Raw genomic sequence first — 20427 nt, 5'->3', positions numbered from 1 at the left:
TGACTTCCTCCCAGTCGACCATCAAACACCGACCTCTGAATGGACCTTTCAAGGGTGGGCACCACGGATCGGTGTGATGGTGTTCTCCTTCGGTCTGACCATGTTGGAAGGTCTGCCGTTCTCCTTGGGAGTTGGGATGGCTCCCCCTGTTGCCTGGTGTGCCTCTCGGGTCTGTTACCCCTGGGAGGTGACCTCTCGGGGTTCTCCTCCCGCCTACGATGGTGGTTCACCGCTCTCTGCCTTAGGTACTCATGGAAGAGTCATTGGTCGTCGAGGATCTCACGCTGTAGGTCATTGATCTGACCCATAGTTACTGGGGCATTGGGGCCAGGTACCACCTCCACCACTACTTCGTTGTTGGGTTCGACCACCGTAACTTGATCATCGTCCGGGATCTCCCTCTCCAGAGAGACATGGTCCTGGTCATTAGCTCTGCGACATGAGCTCTCTGGAGGAGGTGACCCATTCCCCTCTCTCGGGGCATTATTGGTAGAGGGAGCGGTCTTCTTGCGTGTCATGGTTGATCAGATATGGAAACAAGCTAGTAGAGGTGATGGCTAGCGTCTTTCCCACAGACGGCGCCAATCTGTTGCATCAAGAAATCGCTCAACGGTCCTTTGAATGTCGTAACCTGCAAAAGACCCTCGGTGACAAAGGAGAACCGGTGTGGTTCCGGCCTAGGACTCTCCGATGCCTAGTTAGATCTCTCTGAGCAAACAGATGAATAGTAGTATTCAAGATGAGTTCAGATGTGTTCAGCCCTCCCTGATGGGGCTGTGTACCTTGCCTTTTATAGTAGTGTATGTCGGTGTGGAGAGTCCCAGTTGATGTAGAGTATTTGCCGTAGGTGATAGAGTCCCTGAGTAGTAGGGCTCCTCCTTGATAGGTTGTCTTCCCGTGAGACGTAGTGTCCTTGATAGACTTGGTAGTTGTCTTCCCATAAGAAGTAGTGTCATGGTAGACTTGGTATCCTAGGTGGATAGACCTCATCTATGTGGTAGATGAGGTTGTCAGTATATAAGTCCGTTCAGAGTAAGTGACTCGGTAGGCGGTGGCCTAGAGTCCTTGGTGATGCGATCTGTGTCTTGTTGATGGCGATGATGACTGCCATGTTCGAGGGAGACTGTGCCCGGGGATGACGTGTTCGGGGAAGCCGTGCCCGAGGTCTTCATCCAAGGGGTTGGCGCCCAAGGAGATCCGCGCCCAAGGTGGTTGGCACCCAGGTCCGCGCCCCAAGGGGGTTGGCGCCCAAGGGTGGTTGCGCCCGTGGGTGTTGGTGGATGGTGCCTGCGGTTGGTCCTACATTGGCCCTGTTTTGGTTTCCTTTCTTGGTCCGGGACATGTGGCAACCTTTGATTGGTTGGAGTGAATTTGGGTTCATCAGAATCTACTCTTATTCTGCTGTTTTTATTGTCTTAATTCCTATGGCTAACCATTCCTATTCTGTCAAACTTATTCTTAAGTACAACAACCTGCGATTCCAGCAAGATCCCTGTTCTGGTTTCAAACTTCAGTCTCAGTTTCCAGTTCATTCAACCATCGCATGGACCACATCTTTTGGGGTTTCCCCCCCTCCCTTTTTAACCTCCATTCATCCTGAATTTGGGATGTTATCGCAGTTCTCCTTTACTCTCTATTTTGTTGTTTCCTTCCAATAACGAATTTTCCAGAAAGCAAAAAAAAATAAATTAGGACAGAAACGCTACAGCAAAACACCAACCCAAAACCCTAAATAATTTAGTCAAAATTAAATAATTTACTAAAAAACCATAAAGTTGCAGGCTTTGAACTCGCACGATTAGTGGTATTTGATAATCAGACACAACAAAACCGTCATGCCTGACCTGCACTGAAGATTATCAAAGCAGAATTGGAATCCATTGCTTACCAAATTTTTTTTCCTGCAACTTTATTCGACCCATCCCTCCCTCTAGGGTTCCATTGATTGAAAAAAAAAAAGAGTAGAAGAAGAACAGCAAAGAGGGTGAGAAATCGAGACTCCAAAAAAAAAACACCTGGTTTGTCTTGCTCGGTGGTTCGAATCTCCTCACGTCATGCGTTGATGGTGACCATGGTGAGGTTCCATCCTCCCTTTGCAGCTGAAATGTAGTTAGAGGAAGAAGAAGAGGAGCAGAGAGAGGGTAGATTGGTAACTTAGTTGTTTTCAATTGAATAGGTGATAAGGGTAAAATTGACATTTCCATTTAAACACTAACAACAGACTAACACCGTTAGGTTTCGGAGGTGTCAAGTAATTGTTTGAAACGTTGGTGATTGTAAGCAAAATGACCAAAGTACAGGGGGTGTTCAAGTAATTTTCTCTTTTTTTTAAAACATGTTTAGAGTATTGGTACATTTGCATGTATACGTATACAAAATAGGGTATTTAAAAAAAAATTTGATTAAATTAGGGATCCACATCCTCTACTTCCAAAGTTGGTACTTCTATCCTACTTCCATGGCATCCCAGTGTGCCACCTGGCCTGACATGCATCCAACGGTTGTCATTAAAAAAATTCAAAACTTTTTGAAAACCTTATGACACTGTTTGAACCACTTTAGCCCCCAAATAAACCCACTCACCGGTTCAAACTCACCCAAACCAAACCAAACCCAACCCCAACCCTAACCTAACCCATTCTCTCTCCTCTCTACTCCTCCCCAAACCATCTCTCTCCAACGACTCTCCTCCGATCACCATTGCCCCCCTCTCATTTCCTCTGCAACCCCTCTGCAGTCCCCACCCTCCTCTGTTCTTTCTCCCCATTCAACATGCTCCCTGTTCTTTGCTATAATAAATAAATAAATAAATATCTCAACCTAACAGCCAAAGTTGCACCAAAAAAAAAATAAACCCAACAGCCAAAGTAAGTTGCAGATCTCATCAGCGAGAGTAACGCTAACCAGTTCCAAATTAAAGCTTGAAGTTCAGATTTCCATGGCAATTAGTTTTGAAATTTGAACACCATACCAGATGGATTTCTCTCTTGAAGATCTTAAAGATAGGAGAAGTTTTCACTGAGTAGATCTGCATCAAATCCCAGTAAAGCTAGACATATATTAACCACATATTAAGGCGTCCTAGAACATTTCCAACCTTTCGGAGCCTTAAGAACACCTAATCGTTGTAGGAAAAAAAAAAGTGAGAGAGAAGGGAGGGGCGAGGGCTATGTTCTCTGCAGTAGAAAACAATATAACCCTGTCAACGCATTCATCTGAAGAAAGCCCAGAAGAGGAAAAGAGCGTGAGAGATTTCTCTTTCCTATCTGTCCACCCATGGAGCCAAAGACATCTTTTCTTGTCTTTGACAATAAATTCATCTTTCTACAAAAAAAAAATAAAATAGGAAGATCTTCACCTGTAAAACCCTAACTATAAAAGGAACTTGAGAGCAGCGAGCCAATTTTCTCGTGTGATTGGGAACACCTTGAAAAAACCCATCTCATCTCACTTGGTTGCTGTCTCTGCAAGCGGTGGGGTTGTGAAGAGAGAATGGGGAGAAAGAACAGAGGAAGGTGGGGACTGGGGAGGGGTTGCAGAGGAGATGAGAGTGGGGCAATGGTGATCAGAGGAGAGTCATCGGAGAGATTGTTTGTGGAGGAGTGGAGAGGAGAGAGAATGGGTTAGGTTAGGATTGGGGTTGGGTTTGGTTTGGGTGAGTTTGAATCGGTGGGTGGGTTTGGTTTGGAGGCTAAAGTGGTTCAAATAGGGATGTCATGAGGTTTTCAAAAAGTTTTAAATTTTCTTAATAACAACCGTTGGATGCATGTTAGGCCAGGTGGCGCATTGGGATGCCCTGGAAGTAGGATGGAAGTACAATTTTGGAAGTAGAGGATGTGGATCCTTAAATTAAACTCCAAAATCTATGCGATCTCTTCTGTATCCAATATTCCAATGTTTGGATGATAAAAAAAAATGTACCATTAAGTTTATATTCGCTAATGAGTGTTAATAGGTTGGAATTAACGGTAGCCATCGTATATTAATCTACACATGCACAAGTAAATAATCACATGCTAATTAATGACCATTGAAAATAATAAATTGAGCACACACATCAATGGTCTTTCATGATTTGGGTTTTCCTCATAACCCAAAAGATGAATTGGATACCTACAACCCTTGCATGCATAACTTACCCTATCGGGAGTCATTATACACACCATGGTAGTGTGGACTAAGCTGTCCACCTCACGGGCTTCCAATATTTTCGGTCCCCTGGGTGTCATGTCCAGATCCTGTCAGCTGACACACACCCAAGTCATGTACTTACCTATTACATTAGTTAGAATCATGGAATCATGAAAGATGGCCCACTGTCGCAGCACTCTCTCACTATCCATACCCTAATGTATCTAGATAGAGGTAAATATAGATAAATGTGTGACAGAGGTCCTGGCAATGTCCTGTCGGCTTATGCAGGGTCATGTCACACACTTTCTATATTTAGCTTCAATAAGAGGCCATGGACATGTCTACCGATTAAGACTAGTCCATATCATACATGTATTGTGAATAAAGAGGGATTTAGCAACTCTCACATACATATCATGGATGGAATAAAATAACATAATTAATCAACATTAATTAAAAGTGATTATGGGATGGCGGCATTTTTATCAGAAGTAATTAAAGAACCCTCCCAATAAAAATAAAACTAATAACTTTGGGTGCATTTATCATATCATGAATGCCACGCCTCAATCATCTCCTCCGCCCGATCACGTCTTCAAAGTAGGTGACTTGCATCTCCATAAGCTTTGAGCTCTGATGAGCATATTTATGTGTGAAATCTTAGGGCATAAAGCATACATTATATCACATTGGACAGAGTTACTTGGTGCTTTCATGTGCGTTTTAGGTTTTTGGGCTATTTATTGCTATTCTGGACTATCAGAGGCTGCATCTCTAATTTTACACGTAAAGCTACCCAGTATTTTTGTATGGCTATAAAGAGGACTAAATTTGGAGTAGGTTGTACGTGACGGAATGCAAGTACGCATTTGTTTAGGCCTCAATGCAGTGAATTATTCTTTTCAGCCCCAAGAAATGATAATGGGCCAGAAATGAGCCGAAACGCAAGCCCGGGTCAGTTTGAATTTTTTGGAGATTTATATTTGGCATCGAGGAAGGCGATTATGATCAAGGGTTGAGATCCTCTCAAGCATTTACCTCTTTTTGCATTGTTTGTACAATTGGAGGAGAGAGAAAAGCCAAATGGGACCCACAACTGTTCACAGGTGACCAAGGGTAGGATAGGAATAATTCTCACTGAAGCTACCAAGGACAAAGGAGGAATTTCATATCTAAATTAGAAGTTTAGTGGGCTGCAAGCAAGGATCGGCCAAGATGAGAGAAATAGTAGGAGAGATAGGAGGAAAAAGAGATTAAAGAAAAAAAAGAAAAAAAAAGAAAAAAGAAAAAAAAAGAGATAATCTCTCTCCCTCTTTCCTAACTTCTTCTTCTCTATCTCCCACTCACGACTCTTTCCCCTCTTTCCTAACTTCTTCTTCTCTCTCTCCCCTATTTTATCTCTCTTTCACTTTTTATTTATATTTTATTTGTTTTTTTTCTATTATCTTTTTTCTCTCTTATCCCATCACAAGCCCACGATTCCCATCTCTCTCTCCCACTTCCTCTTAAACTCTCTCTCCCTGTCTCCTCTTACCCATCTCCCACTCACAACTCTCACTCCCCCTTTCCTAACTTATTCTTTTCTCTCTCTCCCCCCTTCTCTAAATAGATTTTTACATTCTCTCTGTCTCTTTCTCTTATCTTTTATTTTATTTTATTTTATTTCCCACCTTATCTCCTCTCCACAATTTTTAGAGGGAGAGAAGCCCCAAATTCGTTGGAAGCCTCTCTCCCCCTCTTCTCCCCTTTCCCCTATAAATACCCCCTCCTCTCTTGTAAAATCATGGATTCAATTAGTGAAATTTTCTTTTCTTCTCCTATTTTTGGCTTTAGTTCTTAGTTTTGATTTCATAAATTAGTTCTTTCATGTTCTTAGTTTTGCTTTCATAAGATTAGTTTAATGGTTGTAATTTTGATTTCATCAATTAGATCTTTCAAGTTCTTAGTTTTGCTTTCATAAGAGTAGTTTAATGGTTGTAATAAGTTTAGTTTATGCTTCAATGTCTTCAATATGATTGTAATAGTTTTAGTTCTAAGCTTCCTAGTCTAAGCTCCTATGTTGATGACAAGACTAGGAGATTTAGAGGAGGAAGTCATGGTAAGTTCATGCAAGTATTCATTCAAGGTTCTTCAATTAATCCGGTTCAAGCACATCTAGGTTTGCATTCTCTAAACTCTCAATCTCATTCTCTCCTTCTCCCTATATTTCTTTTATTTCTCTTATGGGTTACTTTGCCTATGTGGTTATTTTGTTTATGTGGATGTGGATATGTGGCTGCATTTTTATTACTTCCAACTTGCGTTAGTATAGGATTTTATTTTTAATTACTCTCAATTTGCGTTAGTTTGATAGGTTAGATGTTCATATGTTAAGTTGCCAACTTAATCCCGTAGATGCGTAATTTGTTAGATCCGATAATTTAATTACCTTAGTTTAGTAATTTAATTAATTTGGTTCACTTCGCATTATTTTTAAGATTAGTTAAATAGAGTGGCGTATATCTCCTCGTGTTCGACCCGTAGCTACGATTGACCCGAACGGTTGCGGTTTTATTTGAACTCAAATAAGTTTTTGGCGCCGTTACCGAGGAGATTATAGTCCATTTTATTTTTTTGATTTTTAAGTAGTTCGAAGTACTTTAGTTTATTAATTTTTCTTCTTTTTCTGAAAAAAAAAAAATATATTTTTTGAAAACCTCTTCTTGTTTCTTTTCTGTTTCAAATAGTGTGCACCCAATCTAAAGTCATTCATATGCCCAAACCCAGCCAATCTTGGTGCCCCTTGATTCGTTGGGTGGTTTGGATTGGCATGTGATTTATCTTTGGAGGTGATCACTCTTGATAACAGGAAAACGACATAGTGAGAGCATTAGAAGCATAAATGTATAGTAGTCCTCCACCCTACATCAGAATCCATTTGGAGTCGCCCGTAGGTAGCTCGTGAAGACTATACGGGTTCCCTTGCTGTGAACCTATATGGCAACCTTACATCTTTGGAACCATTGTTTCAATTTTTGAGGGATAGATGCACTATCTACCTTGCCTCCCTCTTGTTTTTAGTACTTCTTTTTCCTTAAGTCTTTTATTTGTTTATTTATTTATTTATTTTTTCTTTAATTTTTCAAAGGAGACCGACCTCATATCTGTTTAGGTGGCTAAGGTGTGGACTCGTGATTCAAGTAACCGTCTTATTAGAAGACCACCTTCTCCATCACCTCTAACCCTACCTTTGACCATGGGTGACCAACAACCTAAGACTCTTAAGGACAGGTTTTAGCCTACTAGGGCTGCACAGCCTTCTTGCATCAACTTACCACTTGTTACAGGAAACAATTATGAACTCAAAACCAACTTCATTAGCATGCTACTTCACTTCCATGGGATGGCCAATAAAGATGCATATCTTTTCCTTAGGGAATTTGAGGAGGTCAGTGTTCTAATTAAGGTCCAAAATTTGACTGATGATGCAGTTAGGCTTAGGTTTATACCCTTTGCCCTGAAAGACCAGGCCAAGAAGTGGCTTTATGGATTGCCAACAAACTCCATTAATACATGGGATAAGTTCACCATTGTCTTTTTGAGAAAATTCTTCCCCCTTCACAAGACCAATAAGCTTAAGAGTGATATCCTCCAGTTTAGGCAGAAACTACATGAGTCCTTTTCTAAATTCATGGAAAGATTCAAGGACCTCCTCTTAGAATGCCCTTACCATGGTTTTGACTTGTGGCAGCTATGCCAAATTATTTATGAGGGTATTGATTATCAGACCAAGCAACTTGTAGAGTCCATGTGTCCTACAGGCTTTACTTTTTTTTCTGAGAAAAATGATGCATGGACATTCTTAACCAACTTGGCTCATAAAACTAGAGAATGGGAATCTTCCCAAGAGACTGAAAGGACCACTAAGGGATATCTCATTGAGGGTACGACAGCAAAGGAGGCCAAACTTGATAGCCTCATAAAAAGGTTGGAGTCCATAGTTCTCAAAGAGTCTATACCGATTAACCAGGTCAACCAGGTGACAATATGCAGTTGGTGCCAAACACCTGGACATATTTTGGAGGAATGCTCCAACACCTTGGTGGGTAATTCCAATATTGAGAATGTAAGTGCTCTCTACCAAAATAACCTATATAGCAATACTTATAATACAGGATGGAGAAATCACCCCAATTTCTCCTGGAATCAAGGGAACCAAGCAGGCCCATCTAACTTTAACCATCAAGGCCAGCTTGGTGTCCAAAGGCCCAACTATGCACCACAAAGCCAAGGAATGTCTCCTAACCCCTTTCTCCCTCGTCCTCATCTAGGACCTTCTGTGAATTCTGCTAGGCCTCCTCTCATTGCACCTTATCAGCAACCCCCAGGGTTTACCAATATAGGAGAAGCGCCAAGAATAGGTGAGATTGAGAAAAGAATGGCTATTATGGAGAAGCAACTCACCCAGCTTGTCACAATTTTGCATGAGAGGGAAACAGAAAAGTTACCAAGCCAACCTGAGCCAAACCCTAGGCATCAGGTTCATATTCAGCAAGGTACCCAAGCTCCTTCACTCAATTCGGTACAAGGCCAACAGCTTCAAGGGCCCTCCAGCCAGGTTAATGTTGTCTATGCTTTAAGGAGTGGCCGTGAGTATCAACAGGCTAGTATACCTCAATCTTTACCATATCATACTCCTATTGATTCTCCCCCTTCTGAAGAGGCCATTGAAGTGCCTACTGCTCTTGGTTCGTCTGATGAACCTGAAGAGATTCTAGATGATTTGGTTGAGGAAACCAAAGATGATTCTGTTGAGAAAGAGAAAAGGACCACCCTTGAGAGAGTTTACACCCCACCTGCCCCATTCCCAAATAGGTTGGTTAGCAAGAAGTCTCCCTCTGTGGAGAAAATTTTGGATGTTTTTAAACAGGTTCAGGTGAATATGCCCTTGTTGGATGTCATTGCCCAGATTCCCGCTTATGCTAAAGTCCTCAAAGACTTATGCACCCAAAAGCGGACCACCAATATGCCCAAAAAAGCATTCTTAGCTGCTAACATCAGTTCTCTCATCTCACAGCCAATAGCAGCCAAGCATAAGGATCCTGACAGCCCCACCATCTCTTACACTATAGGCAATATCACTATTGATCATGCCTTATTGGACCTTGGTACAAGTGTGAACCTCTTACCCTTTCATGTCTACCAACAATTAGGATTGGGAGAGCTGAAATCGACCAAAATTACTCTTCAACTTGCAGATCGATAGGTTAAAGTTCCTAAGGGAATGATTGAGGATGTCCTGTTGAAGGTTGGAGAATTTATTTTTCCTGTGGATTTTATTGTTTTAGATACCCAACCTACTGCCAACTTCAAGGACCAAATCCCTATCATCTTGGGTAGACCATTCCTAGCTACCAGTAATGCTTTAATCAATTGCAGGAATGGTCTCATGAAATTATCTTTTGGGAATACTTCTGTTGACTTCAATGTGTTTAGGTTGGGCAAGCAGCCTGATATGGATGAAGAAATGTATATGCTTCAGGGATTTCCCAATGATGTTGACACTTTCTTTGATATTGATTTTGATTCGGGATTTCAGGAGTGTATGTAGGAATTGGAGGGTGTTGATGATACCCCCTTATCTGAGGTCTGGAGCATCCAACCACCTTTGGAGCCCCTTGAACCCTATCCACCTCCATTCCCAAACCCTCTATTGTTAAGCCCGCCACATTAGAGTTGAAGGCATTACCCTCCAACCTCAAGTATGCCTTCCTAGGACATGATCATACTCTCCCTGTTATTATTACTTCTGATTTGACTTCTATTCAGGAAGAAGAGTTGATTAAGCTTTTGAAGGACCATAAGGAAGCCATAGGTTGGACCATGTCTGACATCAAAGGTATTAGCCCCTCCATTGTTCATCACCATATCCATCTGATGGAGAGTTCCAAACCTTCTAGGGAATCCCAAAGGAGGGCTAATCCTGTGATGAAAGAGGCAATCAAGAAAGAGATCCTAAAGTGCTTGGATCATGACATCATTTATCCTATTTCTGATAGCCAATGGGTGAGTCCTATGCAGGTTGTGCCTAAGAAAGGAGGAATCACTGTAGTTGAGAATGCCAATAATGAGTTGATTCCAACCCTTACTCAAACGGGATGGAGAGTGTGCATTGATTACAGGAAATTGAATGCGACAACATAGAAGGACCACTTCCCCTTACCTTTTATTGATAAGATGTTACAGAGACTAGTTGGCCATGAATATTATTGTTTTCTTGATGGATATGCAGGCTACAACCAAATCCCTATTGCTCTAGAGGACCAACACAAGACCACATTCACATGCCCTTATGGAACTTTTGCTTACCGACGTATGCCTTTTGGGCTTTGTAATGCCCCTGCTACATTCCAAAGGTGCATGATGAGTATTTTTTTTGATATGGTAGAGCACTTCCTAGAGGTGTTTATGGATGATTTTTCTATTCACGGCTCTACCTTTTCTGATTGCTTGCATCATTTCTCTTTGATTCTTAAAAGATGCATAGAAAAGAACTTGGTCCTGAATTGGAAGAAGTGCCATTTCTTGGTCACATTATGTCCAAAGAAGGGATTAAGGTTGATAGATCTAAGGTGGACCTTATTACCAATTTACCACCACCCAAGAGTGTGAAGGACATTAGATATTTTCTTGGCCATGCAGGTTTTTATAGAAGATTCATCAAGGATTTTAGCCAGATAGCTAGACCTCTCACCTCTCTTTTGGCAAAGGACTGTCCATTTGATTTCTCTCCTGAGTATCATGAGAGTTTTGAGCAATTGAAAAAAGCATTGACCTCAGCCCCCATTATGCAAGCTCCAAAATGGACAGTGCCATTTGAGCTTATGTGTGATGCCTCTAGTTTTGTTATAGGGGCTGTTCTTGGGCAAAGAATCAATAAATTGCCCCATGTTATTTATTATGCAAGTAGGACTCTTAATGATGCATAGCTTAATTATACCATCACTAAGAAAGAATTTTTAGCTATTGCGTTTGCTTTGGAGAAGTTTAGGCCCTACTTGGTTGGATCACATGTGATTGTTTATACTGACCATGCAGCTATCAAATATCTTGTGCAGAAGAAAGATGCCAAGGCTCGCCTCATTAGGTGGGTCCTTTTACTGCAAGAATTTGATTTTGAAATTAGGGATAACAAAGGATGTGAAAATTTAGTTGCAGACCATCTATCCTGACTGTCTAATTTTTTGACTGTCGATTCTCCAACCAACGAGAATTTTTCTGATGAGTATCTAATGGCAGTGTCTAGTGAACCCTGGTTTGCTGACATTGTTAATTATCTGGTTACGGGTGTGACACCTGTACTTTGGTCCACCCAAGATAAGAATCGTTTCTTCTCACAGGTGAAATATTTCTTTTGAGATGATCCTTATTTTTTTAAGACTTGCCCGGATCAAGTAATCTGGAGATGTGTTCCTGATCATGAGCAATAATTTGTCTTATCTTTTTGCCATGATCAGGCTTGTAGAGGCCACTTTGGGCCTAATAAGACTTCGGCCAAAGTTTTACAGTGTGGATTTTATTGGCCTAGTCTGTTTAAAGACGCTTTTACTTATTGCAATGCATGTTCTTCATGCCAATCCTTAGGACTTATCACTAAGAGAAATATGATGCCCCTCAACCCAATTGTGGTGGTTGAGGTGTTTGATGTATGGGGTATTGATTTCATGGGGCCTTTCCCTAACTCTTTTGGTAATCTGTACATATTACTTGCTGTGGACTATGTGTCCAACTGGATTGAGGCTATTGCTTATAAGATCAATGATCACAAGGTGGTTGTGAAATTTCTGAAGGAGAACATCTTCTCTCATTTTGGTAATCCCCGTGCTATTATTAGTGATCGGGGCAAGCATTTTTGTAACTGGCCCTTTGAGGCCCTCATGAGAAAGTATGGTGTCATCCATAAGTTGGCCACACCCTACCATCCCCAAGCCAGTGGCCAGGTTGAGGTTTCAAATCGACAGATAAAGCAAATTCTTGAGAAAACCATCAACCCGAACCGTAAGGATTGGTCTAACCGGTTGGTAGATGCGTTGTGGGCCCATAGGACAGCCTTCAAGATCGATCTTGATCAATCTTCGTACCGTCTGGTGTATGGAAAGGCATGTCACTTATCGGTAGAGATTGAGCACAAGGCCTTTTGGGCTATTAAGAAGCTTAATTTTGACCTACCCACTGCAGGTGCCCATAGGAAACTCCAACTATCTGAGTTGGAAGAGATTAGGAATGAGGCATATGAGAATGCCCGGATTTACAAGGTAAAAACTAAGGCTTTCCATGATAGGCATATTTTGAGAAAATCCTTTGAGGTAGGCCAGAAAGTTTTGTTGTATAATTCTCGGTTGCACATTTTTCCAGGTAAGTTGCGTTCTAGATGGGATGGCCCCTATATAGTTCAGACTGTCTATCCTCATGGGGCTATTGAAGTTCTCAATCCAAGTACAGGAGCTACTTTCAAGGTAAATGGCCAACGTTTGAAGCCATACATAGAGATGCCTACTCCTGTTGAAGAAGAGGTCATGGATCTCCTTGAGCCTCGTTACCTTGACCACTAATATCCTGGTATGTATCCCCTCCCTTGTCCTTATTCTTTCTTTTATGCATACATTGTGGACACTGCATGAATTAAGTGTAGGGGGGTGTGTTGGGCTTAATTGCTAAATTTTATGAATTTTGATTGTGGCGATGGTTTGGTTATGTGCATAAGTCTCTTCAATTTGCAAAGCGAGAGAAAGAGGGAATTAGGTGCCCTAGCATGAGAAATAATACAAAAATCCCTTTTCAAGGATGGTAGTTGGAAGGTATCCGGTGATGGGGATTGAGTTTGAAAATATGAGTGCTACTTCATTTGATGGTTGGATTCCTCTATGTGTTTATGGATCCCTTTGATCTTTTGGCTAGTAGTTGAGACCAATTTATTTATGGCAAGGCATGAAAGTGAATGAAAAAAAAAAAAAAAAAAAGAGAAAAAGAAAGGAAAGTGGAATTCCTTGGGACTAGACAGGGCACTGTGCCTCATGAAGCAGGGTGACTTGATTGAAATTCCTTGGAAGGAAACTCAAAAAAAAAAAAAAAAAAAACTCTTACATCAATGTCTCAAAGTCTTATGGATATATGCAAAAAGCGAAGCTACCAAGTATTTGGGTGTCTGGTGTATGCTCCACCATGTCATTCAGAGAATAGTAGTGGAGTAGAAATAGAGTTTGTGGTTGAGAAAAGCTTTTGCCTTAATGCTTGAAAAAGAAAGTATGGTAAAAAATACTCAATGCCTAAGTCTTTGGTTCCATCGATGCTCTGGGGGGTTTACTTGAAGGTGAGTAGTATTCAGAAAATATGAGGAGATCCCTTGAACTTGATGCATGCTTGTTACTTAAATTGATGTGGGGTGATAAAATTCAAGTGTGGGAGAATCTTTGGCTCTTTGATCCTTAGTTGAGTATTTCTTCGAGATTGTGTGCACTATCTTACTTATTCCATGAGAAAAAATTTACATCATTCTTTTTGCTTTATTGAATTTTGGGTGTATATTCACTGCAAACACCCACGAGACAACTCATCCACTAGGGGTAACCTAGGGGTTTAAAGGCTTGTTGCACATACTAAGTGCAACCGTGATTCCTACGAAAGTGAGTTAGGATTTTTTGCATTCTAGGTTAGTATTTTCTTTTTATTTACTTGAGGACAAGTAACGTTCAAGTGTGGGGGAATCTGATGAGCACATTTATGTGTGAAATCTTAGGGCATAAAGCTTAGATTTTGCCACATTGGACAGAGTTACTTGGTACTTTCATGTGCGTTATAGGTTTTTGGGCTATTTATTGCTATTTTGGACTATCGGAGGCTACATCTCTAATTTTACACGTAAAGCTACCCAATATTTTTGCATGGCCATAAAGAGGACAAAATTTGGAGCAGGTTGGACGTGACGGAATGCAAGTACGTATTCGTTTAGGCCTCAATGCAGTGAATTATTCTTTTCAGCCCAAGAAATGATAATGGGCCAGAAATGAGCCGAAACGCAAGCTCGGGCCAGTTTGAATTTTTTGGAGATTTATATTTGGCATTGAGGAAGGCGATTATGATCAAGGGTTGAGATCCTCTCAAGCATTTACCTCTTTTTGCATTATTTGTACAATTGGAGGAGAGAGAAAAGCCAAATGGGACCCACACCTGTTCACATGTGACCAAGGGTAGGATGGGAATAATTCTCACTGAAGCTACCAAGGACAAAGGAGGAATTTCATATCTAAATTAGAAGTTTAGTGGGCTGCAAGCAAGGATCGGCCAAGATGAGAGAAATAGGAGGAAAAAGAGATTAAAGAAAAAAAGAGATAATCTGTCTCCCTCTTTCCTAACTTCTTCTTCTCTATGTGCCACTCACGACTCTTTCCCCTCTTTCCTATCTTCTTCTTCTCTCTCTCCCCTATCTTATCTCTCTTTCACTTTTTATTAATATTTTATTTGTTTTTTTTCTATTATCTTTTTTCTCTCTTATCCCATCACAAGCCCACGATTCCCATCTCTCTCTCCCACTTCCTCTTAAACTCTCGCTCCCTATCTCCTCTTACCCATCTCCCACTCACGACTCTCACTCCCCCTTTCCTAACTTATTCTTTTCTCTCTCTCCCCCCTTCTCTATTTAGATTTTTACATTCTCTCTATCTCTTTTCTCTTATTTTTTATTTTATTTTATTTTTTTTTCCCACCTTATCTCCTCTCCACGATTTTTAGAGGGAAAGAAGCCCCAAATTCGTTGGAAGCCTCTCTCCCCCTCTTCTCCCCTTTCCCCTATAAATACCCCCTCCTCTCTTGTAAAATCATGGATTCAATTAGTGAAATTTTCTTTTGTTTTTCTATTTTTGGCTTTAGTTCTTAGTTTTGATTTCATAAATTAGTTCTTTCAAGTTCTTAGTTTGCCATCATAAGATTAGTTTAATGATTGTAATTTTTTATTTCATAAATTAGTTCCTTCAAGTTCTTAGTTTTGCTTTCATAAGAGTAGTTTAATGGTTGTAGTAGGTTTAGTTTATGCTTCAATGTCTTCAACATGATTGTAATAGTTTTAGTTTTAAGCTTCCTAGTCTAAGCTCCTATGTTGATGACAAGACTTGGAGATTTAGAGGAGGAAGTCATGGTAAGTTCATGCAAGTATTCATTCAAGGTTCTTCAATTAATCCGGTTCAAGCACATCTAGGTTTGCATTCTCTAAACTCTCAATCTCATTCTCTCCTTCTCCCTATATTTCTTTTATTTCTCTTATGGGTTACTTTGTTTATGTGGATGTGGATATGTGGCTGCATTTTTATTACTTCCAACTTGCGTTAATATAGGATTTTATTTTTAATTACTCTCAATTTGCATTAGTTTGATAGGTTAGATGTTCATGTGTTAGGACGCCAACTTAATCTCGTAGATGCGTAATTTGTTAGATCCGTTAATTTAATTATCTTAATTTAGCAATTTAATTAATTTGGTTCACTTCGCATTATTTTTAAGATTAGTCAAATAGAGTGGCGTATATCTCCTCGTGTTCGACTCGTAGTTACGATTGACCCGTACGCTTGTAATTTTATTTTAACTCAAACAACCGCCACATGTGGATCACCATCTACATGCCCTGGGAGTCCTAACTCCTCTAAAATTACAATGGAAACCTAAAAAAAATTCTATACATTTTTCTTTCCATATTAATAAAGAAACTCGGCATGGAGAAACCAACCCACCATTTGAGCTGCCCATGGGGTGGAGTACATTTGTTTATAAAAAAGATAGGGGGAGAGAGAGAAAGAGAGAGAAGCATCACATCCACCCATAACCCCATGTATAACATACATAAACAATCCATCCATTTATTAGAATGCCATTCCCATAATCACATCATAATATAATTTCATGCATGGGCATTAAAGCAAGTATACAAAAATTATCACATGGATTCTTTCAATTGTTGAACCATCACATCTCATGTGATAACATGTATCCAAGCCCATAAAATTAAAATCACAATTTTAATTACAAGTGGGTGGAGGGAAGAATCCCTTCACCAATCTTCTTCCTCCCAAAAACAAAACATATTAATAAAAATACTATTTTGAAAAATCTTGTTTTTTTTTGTTTTTTTTTTTTTAATGTTAAACTGGAGGGAAAACAAGGGGGGTGCATGTACCCCACATGCGCAGCTTGCTACCTGCAGGCAGCAGCCCATTAAGGCATGCGCACAAGGGCAAGGAACAAGGGGAGGGCATGCACAGTGGCTTGGCAGCGTGCGCTCCCCCCCCCACATATAAATCATGATTAAAAAATTTAAATTAATAAAATTAATAATCACTCCTTAATTGGATACATGCTTCAATAATTGGAATAAATAAAACAAACCAAATCCATCATCACATGGGTAGGTTGTTACACTAACAACCTTGTAACTACCCATGTGCACATGAGAAGGCTGTTACAACAACCATAATTTTAACCACCCATGTGCAACTTGCATCCCACTCATGACAATCATATTAAACTATTAATTATTCAATATTCATGGGTGAGAAAGGTGGCTCTGATACCACTCTGTTGGTCAAACAACGGTCCAGGGATCAAGCCATGGTTCCCTAGGGAAACCAATATACTACAAAATTAGGGTTTTACAAGCCCTGGGTTATCCCATGGTGTCCCATGGGTGCCCCATTAAATTTTAGGGTTTCCCATGCTCGCCCATGGGAACCCTGGTGCATCCCTATTAGGGTTTCTCCTTTCCTATTGCGTCCCATAAAATTAATTATCACAATAGGGACGGAGAAATTCATCTCTAGTCCATCACATGGCAAGAGGGATCCATCCCATACTCGAATGCGCAGCGAAATTAAATTGATTCGGGTTTCTTTCGCATCCAATAAATATTAATAATCAATAAACTGAAGGAATTAATAAAGAACTGCTAACCTGGTGAGCCTCAAGTGTTGCTCCTCCAATAGACAGTGGTTCTTCCTCCAGTGAGCGCTCCAAGTAAACAGATCTGAACCTCCAATGGTGCTACCAAGGTTCTACACGCCAATCCCAGATGCCCTCAAACTCCTTAGCACAGATCTAGGGTTTCACAAACCCTAACTCTCAAACACAGGTGAGAGAAGCAAGAAGAAGAAGAGAGATCACAAGAGGGAGAGAGAGAAATCAAAAAAGTAGGAGAGAGAGTGTCTGCTCAAAAACATGGAGAGCTTCTCTCTTCTGTGTTTTATGGTCCCCTATTTATAATATTTTGATTTAATTAAATCCTAGTAGGATTTAATAGAACCCCTGTGAGAGTCTGACTCTCTCTCTCTTTGTTTGGTAGTTCTGTTTAAACTCAAAGTGCTACACAGGTGAAGAAGCAGAATTTAATAGGGAAAGTATTAATTAGATTCTTTATTTAATTATTAATGGATAATTACAATTAGCACCAAATCCATTAATTAAATAAAGAGCCAATTAAATTAGCAAATTCCAAATAACTCCCTATATGATAACAATTTATCATATACAACCCCCCACTAATCAACACCATCATTATGGAATCTAGGGCATGTACACATGTACTGCCAAACCTTAATCCATAGTACATGTCCATATACGAGCGTCTGTGCATCTGATCGGGTCCCGTAAAACTCGATAAAATACTTTGTTCAAATAATTATAAATAATGTATCATTTTATGTAAAATAGATTTTTGCAAAACCATTTCCAAAACGGCACTGGATCCAAATTCTAATCGACCATGCACAGACAGTCTCTATCTTGGTGTTCCCCAATTGGGTAGTGGTGACCGTGTTGGATAACTCCTTTACTCACAAAGTGTTCACGCATTCCCAGAACATCGGCTTTGACTCGCTTGAGTCTCAGTCATTGATGAACCAAAGAATGCGATCACACTTTGCAGTGACAGGGTTCCCTCAGGTATAGGGTGTCGGTGACACATGTCTATCCCTTCCTACATCTGGCAGTAATACATGAGGGAATCTACAAAGTAGATTATTCGCCAATGCACACATCAAACATGTGAGCACTCACATTCGTACCCTGACATCACATGTCTAGGCATACCCAATGCTACGACCATATGATAAGGGTGCCCAGCCCAAACCCTAGTCGTGACTACCATTTTAAGTATACCTTATGGATACATAATGCTCAAAAATTTTATATCGCATGTGACAATAGTAAACTAAAATGTATAAATGTTCAATACAAAGGTGAACTGGGTTGAACCGGACCGAACCGGGTTTGATGGACACACATTTGTCCAACAAGGAGGGCGTACATTTCTAATGTTGCCTCATGCATTGAAGGATATGCCACGATGACAATAGTTTCTCCTCCAACTATGGACCACTCTCTCCTCCCCATAGTTCGAAAACGCGTTCCGTTTCGATATTTCAGTTGAAATATTGCATTTTTCTGCATGGTTTCGATAGGTCATTTCGATGGGTTTTAGGCCAAGTTAAGGTCTGAAACTTCATGGAAACCCTATTTAATGCTATATAAACACATGTAAAAGTTCAAATTACAAAAATAGTCACCCAAAGTGGTGTTTTGGATTTACACCAATGATTGGCAGTATACAGTTGAATCCTAATGTATAACTTAGTTAATTACACATACACATTGTATAAGACTTTAAGTATTAGAGGAGTTATTAGCAAGGTAACCATTGTTGGAGTTATTAGCAAGGGAAGTAGTTGACCTTCCTCCCCCTAACGGATACAATTCACTCTCAATCCATATCTCTTGGATCATGATTCTCTTTTCATCATACTCTAGAACATGTTAAATCTTCAAAAACCCTCAAAATAATTTTTTTATTATTAAGTATTCTGATTTTTTTTTTCCGGATATCTCTAAATGAATACGGATTTGGATTTCAGTTATCCATTTACATCCCTACATGGAACCTCATCTTGGATGTCTCTGGTTAACTCATCCATGATAAGCGCAAACAAATAAGGGCTTAAAGCTGAACCCTGATATAATTCAACTGTAATTGGGAATTCACTACCTTAACCCCTCCCACGGTTCTTACACTAGTCACCACACCATCATACCTATCTTTAATTATGTCCATATATTTACTTGAAATACTTCACTTCCCTAGCACATGCCAGATTAAATCTCTAGGGACTCTGTCATAAGCTTTATTTTAAAATCTGAAGTGCACTATATTTGCTACAAATAAAAATCATTTACAAACGGTTTCACATTAAGAAACTGAGAAGCCTTTAAAGAATTGCCCATTTTCCTACCACCGTATTCACCATCATGCTTAGTGCTTTTGATGTGCAAATAAATAGAATTATTGTTATGAAGAATAGTCTTGTTTAGTTTTTGTGCTCCCCTTGAGTTCTTGAAAGATCCCGCTTCAATGACATTCTCCATGGTGGGTAACGGATTTCCATCAAATGTGGTATTTATTCCAAAAAAACTCCAGCTTTGGTGATCTTAGGACATTTAAATATTAATAGGGTAAAGGTGTCCTAGTAGGTTCACCTAGGAAGCCTCAACAAAATGGCCCTAGAAATATGCCACGTGGCCGATTAGAAGGGGCTCAAATATTGTTGGGAGGTAGACCCCTAGCCCCTGAAGCAGATTCATCACCGAAATGGGCTTATTTTATTAGGAATAAGTCTAGGGTTGGGTTATATACATGTTGGCCCTTTGGTTCCATGGGTTTTCTATGTAATAGGCCACTTTTATGGGCCTAAAGTTGGGGTACATGAGTTGCATATATGAGATTAGCCCTATACTTAGTTTATTTTCATGTTTTAAATTGAACCGGTCCAAAGTTGGTTTGAACCAATAGTTCAATTTAAGTGATTTTATTAGTTTTTCTTTTAGTTGATTAGTTGGGCTGAATTGGGACTCTATTTTGAGTCCATTTCAGTTTCCTAGTCAGTTTAAGTTACCTAATAGGTTAAGGATTGGTTTAATAAGCCTTTCCTTTTTAGTGTAGGAGTCTAGGAGTCCATTTATGAGTCTTTTATATAAAGTTGTAAGGGGGGCAAACATTGAATACAAATTTGATTAATGAAAAAGCTTTTGCTTGCTGCCATAGCTGCTGCTCTGCTCTGTTGAGTGTTGGAGTGAATCATATCAAGGTGAAAGGACTGGTGGATTTCCAGGTGACTCCTTATATCTTGTAGACTGGGAGGATCTGTTATAAGGGATCGGTCGATCTCCAATCGACTCCTTGCATCTTGTAGATCGGGAGGACCTGCTTCTATTATTCAAGCTGCT

Source organism: Telopea speciosissima, chromosome 4 (assembly GCF_018873765.1).
Source record: "Telopea speciosissima isolate NSW1024214 ecotype Mountain lineage chromosome 4, Tspe_v1, whole genome shotgun sequence".
Taxonomy (NCBI): domain Eukaryota; kingdom Viridiplantae; phylum Streptophyta; class Magnoliopsida; order Proteales; family Proteaceae; genus Telopea; species Telopea speciosissima.
This window is presented reverse-complemented; position numbering follows the sequence as displayed.